This window comes from Amblyraja radiata, chromosome 1 (assembly GCF_010909765.2).
Source record: "Amblyraja radiata isolate CabotCenter1 chromosome 1, sAmbRad1.1.pri, whole genome shotgun sequence".
In the NCBI taxonomy this organism is placed as follows: domain Eukaryota; kingdom Metazoa; phylum Chordata; class Chondrichthyes; order Rajiformes; family Rajidae; genus Amblyraja; species Amblyraja radiata.
The window spans coordinates 186,519,887-186,525,912 of record NC_045956.1 but is presented as its reverse complement, the minus strand read 5'-3'; positions in this window follow the sequence as shown (position 1 = coordinate 186,525,912).

Here is a 6,026-nt window from a genome sequence, read left to right as displayed (position 1 = left end):
AGAACCACACCCTTGGCTTTTCACAGAAATCATGTGACTGTCTCTGAGGGGTTTGATTTGTGTAACAAGTAGCGGATGGGGATTATTGATGGGGATGTACAACGAGATCCAGGTGTCCTTGCTCATCAATCACTGAAAGTAAGCATGCAGGTGCAGCAGGCAGTGACGAAAACCAATGGCATGCTGGCCTTCATAACAAGTACAGGAGCAAAGAGGTCCTTCTGTAGTTGTACAGGGTCCTGGTGAGACCACACCTGGAGTATTGTGTGCAGTTTTGGTGTCCAAATTTGAGGAAGGACATTCTTGCTGTTAAGGGAGTGCAGCGTAGGTTCACGAGGTTAATTTCCGGGATGGCGGGACTGTCATATGTTAGACAATGGACAATAGGTGCAAGAGTAGGTAATTCGCCCCTTTGAGCCAGCACTGCTATTCACTGTGATCATGGCTGCTCATCTACATTCAGTACCCGTTCCTGCCTTCTCACCATATCCCTGGACTCCACTACCTCGAAGAGCTCTATCTCTATCTAACTCTCACTTGAAAGCATCCAGAGAAATGGCCTCCACTGCTCTCTGAGGCAAAGAATTCCACAGATTCACAACTGTGTGTCCAATCCCTTAATAATCTTATGTTTCAATAATATATCCTCTCTTCCTTCTAAATTCCAGAGTATACAAGCCCATCCGCTCCATTCTATCAACATATGACAGTCCCACCATCCCGGTTATTAACCTCGTGAACCTATGCTGCACTCCCTAAATAGCAAGAATACCTTCCTCAAATTTGGAGATCAAAACTGCACACAATACTCCAGGTGTGGTCTCAATAGGGCCCTATACAAATGCAGAAGGAACTCTTTGCTCCTATACTCAACTCCTCTTGTTATGAAGGCCAACATGCCATTTGCTTTCTTCACTGCCTGCTGCAACTGCATGCTTACTTTCAGTGAGTGATGAACAAGGACCCTCAGATTTCTTTGTACTTCCCTTTTGCCACCAAAGTGGATAACCTCACATTTATCCACATTAAACTGCATCTGCATGCATCCGCCCACTCACCCAACCTGTCCAAGTCACCCTGCATCCTCAAAGCATCTTCTAACAGTTCACACTGCCACCCAGCGTTGTGTCATCTGCAAATTTGCTAATGGTACTTTAAATCCCTTCATCTAAATCATTGATGAATATTGTAAATAGCTGCGGTCCCTTGCGGTACCCCACTAGTCACTGCCTGCCATTCTGAAAGGGACACGTTAATCCCTACTCTTTGTTTCCTGTCTGCCAACCACTTCTCTATCCATGTAAGCACCCTACCCCCAATACAATGTGCCCTAATTTTGCCCACTAATCTCCTATGTACGACCTTATCAAATGCTTTCTGAAAGTCCAGGTACACTACATCCACTGGCTCTTCCTTGTCCATTTTCCTAGTTACATCCTCAAAGAATTCCAGAAGATTAGTCAAGCATGATTTCCCCTTCGTAAATCCATGCTGACTCGGACCGATCTTGTTACTGCTATCCAAATGTGCGGCTATCTCATCTTTTATAATTGGCTCCAGCAGCTTCCCCACCACCGATGTCAGGCTAACTGGTCCATAATTCCCTGTTTTCACTCTCCCGCCTTTCTTAAAAAATGGGATAACACTGGCTACCCTCGAATCCACAGGAATCCTGATCCTGATTCAATAGAACATTGGAAAATAATCACCAAAGCGTCCACGATTTCTAGATCCACTTCCTTAAGAACCATGGGATGCAGACCATCAGGCCTTGGGGATTTATCAGCCTTCAGTCCCATCAGTCTACCTAACACCATTTCCTTCAGTTCCTTCGTCACCCTAGATCCTCTGGCCACTAGTACATCAGGAAAATTGTCTGTGTGTTCCTTAGTGAAGACGGATCCAAAGTACCTGTTCAACTCGTCTGCCATTTTCTTGTTCCCCATAATAAATTAAACCGTTTCAATCTTCAAGAGTCCAACTTTGGTCTTAACTAATATTTTCCTCTTCACATAACTAAAGAAGCTTTTACTATCCTCCTTTATATTCTTGTTATACTTCTCTTTTATTTTTATATTGTCCTTGACTTCCTTTGTCAGCCACGGTCGCCCCTTACTCCACTTGGTATCTTTCTTCCTCTTTGGAATGAACTGCTCCTGCACCTTCTATATTATTCCCAGAAATATCTGCCATTGTTGTTCCACTGTCATCCCTGCTCGGGAATCTTTCCATTCAACTTTGGCCAGCTCCTCCCGCATGGCACCATAGTCCGCTTTGTTCAATTGTAATACTGACACTACCGATTTTCCCTTCTCCCTCTCAAATTGTAGATTAAAACATCATATTATGGTCACCACTTCCTAATAGCTCCTTTACCTCGAGTTCCCTTATCAAATCCGGTTCATTGCCTTCCAGAATTCAGAAAGCCAGAATTGCCTTCTGCCTGGTATGCTCCAGTAGAAGCTGGATCAACTGGGCTTGTATACACTGGAATTTAGAGGGGATCTTATTGAAATAAATTATAAGATTATTAAGGGATTGGAGATAAGGAAAAACCTTTTTACCCAGATTGTGAATCTGTGGAATTCTCTGCCTCAGAAGGCAGTGGAGGCCAATTCTCTGGATGTTTTCAAGAGAGAGTTAGGTAGAGCTCTTAAAGATAGCAGAGTCAGGGGATATGAGGAGACGGCAGGAACGGGATACTGATTGTGGATGATCAGCCATGATCATAGTCGAATGGCCTACTCCTGCATCAATTGTCTATTGTCGATTTTCTATTTTCATGATAATTGGAGGTTGAAGGGTGACTTTACAGATCTTAATAAAAGTTCAAGTTCAAGTTTGTGTTTATTGTCACATGCACCAATTAAGTACAGTGATATTTGAGTTACCATAAGAGGCAAAGATAAGGTGGATGGTCACCGCCTTTTCCCCGGTATTGGGGAGTTTAAAAATAGAGGGCACAGGGTTTAAGTTAAGAGGGGGAAGATTTGAAGGGGTAACATTTTCATGCAGCTTTTCAATGTTTAAATATCTATACAGCATTGCAACAGGCCCTTCAGCCCAAATCATCCGTGCGGACCAAGTTGCAAACTGAGTTCATCCCAGAAGCCCGTGCCTGGTCCATGTCTCTCCAAACTTTCCTATAAATGTACCTGTCTAAATATCTTTAAACATTGTTATGTTACCTGCCTCTACTAGCTTCTCTGACAGGTAAAATGACAATGTTTAAAAATATTTGGACAGGTAAACAGATAGGAAAGGTTTGGAGGGACAGGAACCAAGTTACTAACTCAGTAACTTGGTCAGCATGGAATAGTTGGCCAAAGGGCTTGTTTTGATGCTGTTTAGCTCTATGATTCTAACAGTCACGTGATTTCTGTGTAAAGCAAAGGGTGTGGTTAGGGTCAGGTGAAACTGAAAGCATTGAAGCTCTCAGTAAAATTGAGCACACCCAGGTACATGAATAGGAAAGGTTTAGAGGAATATGGGTCAAACGTGAGAAAATGGGACTAGCTTTGATGGTCGGTATGTTGGTTGGTATGGACATATTGGGCTGAAGGGTCTGTTACCGTGCTGTATGACTCTAAGCAGGCCCTTTGGCCCACCATGTCCATACATCTTTACCCATATGCACTAATCCATTTGCCTACATTAGATCTGTATCCTTCCATGCCTTACATGGTGAATCATGAGCAGGACCTTTAATGACGGGTAAGATGAGACAGTGTGATGCTTGCAGGATGTGGAAGGATAGGGACACAGATGGAGCCTCTGGCTGTTACAACTGTGGCAAGTGCGTCCAGGTTCAGCTCCTGAAGGACCGTGTTGGGGCACTGGAAAAGCAGCTGGATGACCTCAGAGCCATCCGGGAAAACGGGTTTCCTGGACAAGACCTATAGTGAAGTCGTCACGCCAAGGATACAGGAAGTATGAAGCTGGGTGACAGAGAAAGGGGAGTAAACGTGGAGTGCAGGAGACCCAGGTGGCTGTGCCTAATGAAAACAGGTACGCCCTCTTGGGAGCTGTCGGGGGAGACGACGCTTCCAGTCCGAGCGGCGGACACGTCAGTGGCTACAATCCTAGAGATGGGACTCGACCGGTGAGACCGACGTTGGGCAGAGCCATAGTAAACATAGAAAATAGGTGCAAGAGTAGGCCATTCTGCCCTTCGAGCCTGCACCGCCATTCAATATGATCATGGCTGATCATCCAACTCAGTATCATGTACCTGCCTTTTCTCCATACCCCCTGATCCCTTTAGCCACATCTAACTCCCTCTTAAATATAGCCAACGAACTGGCCTCAACTACCTTCTGTGGCATAGAATTCCACAGATTCACCACTCTCCGTGTGAAAAATGTTTTTCTCATCTCGGTCCTAAAAGACTTCCCCCTTATCCTTAGATAGTGGTGGGTGACTCCATTAATCGCGTCAGGAGATTCTGCGGTGGCAGGCGAGAGGCGAGGATGGTCTGTTGCTTCCTGGTGCCAGGGTGCAAGATGTCATGCACCGAATTCAGAACATCCTCGAGAGGGAAGGTGAACAGCTGGCGGTAGCTGGACGTAGGCACAAACGACATCGGGAAGAAGAGGAAGGAGGTTCTGCAACGTGGGATCAGAGAGTTAGGAAGAAGACTGAAAATCAGGACTTCTAGGGTGGTTATCTCTGGATTACTTCCAGTGCCTCGTGCTAGTGAGGACAGGAACAGGGAGATAGGGGATCTGAATGTGTGGCTGAGGGGCTGGTGCAGGGAGCAATGATTTAGATTTATAGACCACTGGGATCTCTTCTGGGGTAGGGTTGACCTGTACAAAAGGGACGGCTTAACTGGAGGGGGACCGACGTTCCGGCAGGCAGGTTTGCTAGGGCTACACGTGTGGGTTTAAACTAAATAGTGCGGGGGAGGGATTGACAAATTGGGAGTATAAAGATGGAGTTGAAGGGGAAGTGAGTACAGGAAAAGTTACAAAAGACTCTCGAATTAATGGGAAGGAAAGTTCGAGAAGGGACAACAGAGTAAGGTCAGGGCCAATTGCGAGCGTTGCGAGAGGGGAGGTGAATACCGAGGTCAAAGTGTTGTATATGAATGCGCGAAGTATAAGAAATAAAGTGGACGAGCTTGAGGCTCAGTTAGAAATTGGCAAGTATGATGTTGTGGGAATTACAGAGACATGGCTGCAAGAGGGCCAGGGCTGGGAACTGAATATTCAAGGGTATATGTCCTATCGAAAAGACAGGTGGGCAGAGGGTGCGGGGTAGCTCTGTAGGTGAGGAATGACATTCAGTCCCTTGCAAGGGGTGATATTGAAACTGATGTGGAGTCAGTATGAATAGAACTAAGGAATTGTTAGGGTAAAAATACCCTAATGGGACTTATCTACAGGCCCCCATACAGTAGTCTAGATATAGGGTGCAAGTTGAATCAGGTGTTAAAATTGGCATGTAGAAAAGGTAATACTATAGTTGTTATTGGAGATTTCAACATGCAGGTAGACTGGGAAAATAGGTTGCTCCTGGACCCCAACAAAGGGACTTTGTAGAGTGCCTTTGTGATGGATTCTTAGACCAACTTGTATTGGAGCCTACCAGGGAGAAGGCAATTCTGGATTTAGTGTTATCTCATGAACCAGATTTGATAAAGGAACTTGCGGTTAAGGAGCCATAAGGAGGTAATGACCATAATACGGTCTAGCCTAATCTACAATTGGAGAGGGAGAAGGGTAAATCGGAGGTGTCGGTGTTACAGTTGAATAAAGGGGACTATGGAGCCATGAGGGAGGAGCTGGCCAAGTTGACAAGATACCCTAGCAGGGATGACAGTGGAACAACAATGGCAGGTATTTCTGGGAATAATGCGAAAGGTGCAGGATCAGTTCATTCCAAAGAGGAGGAAAGATTTCAAGGGGAGTAAGAGGCAACCGTGGCTGACAAGAGACGTCAGGGTCAGTATAAAAATAAAAGAGAAGGAGTACAACGTAGCAAAGATGAGCGGGAAGCAAGAGGATTGGGTAATGTATGAAGAG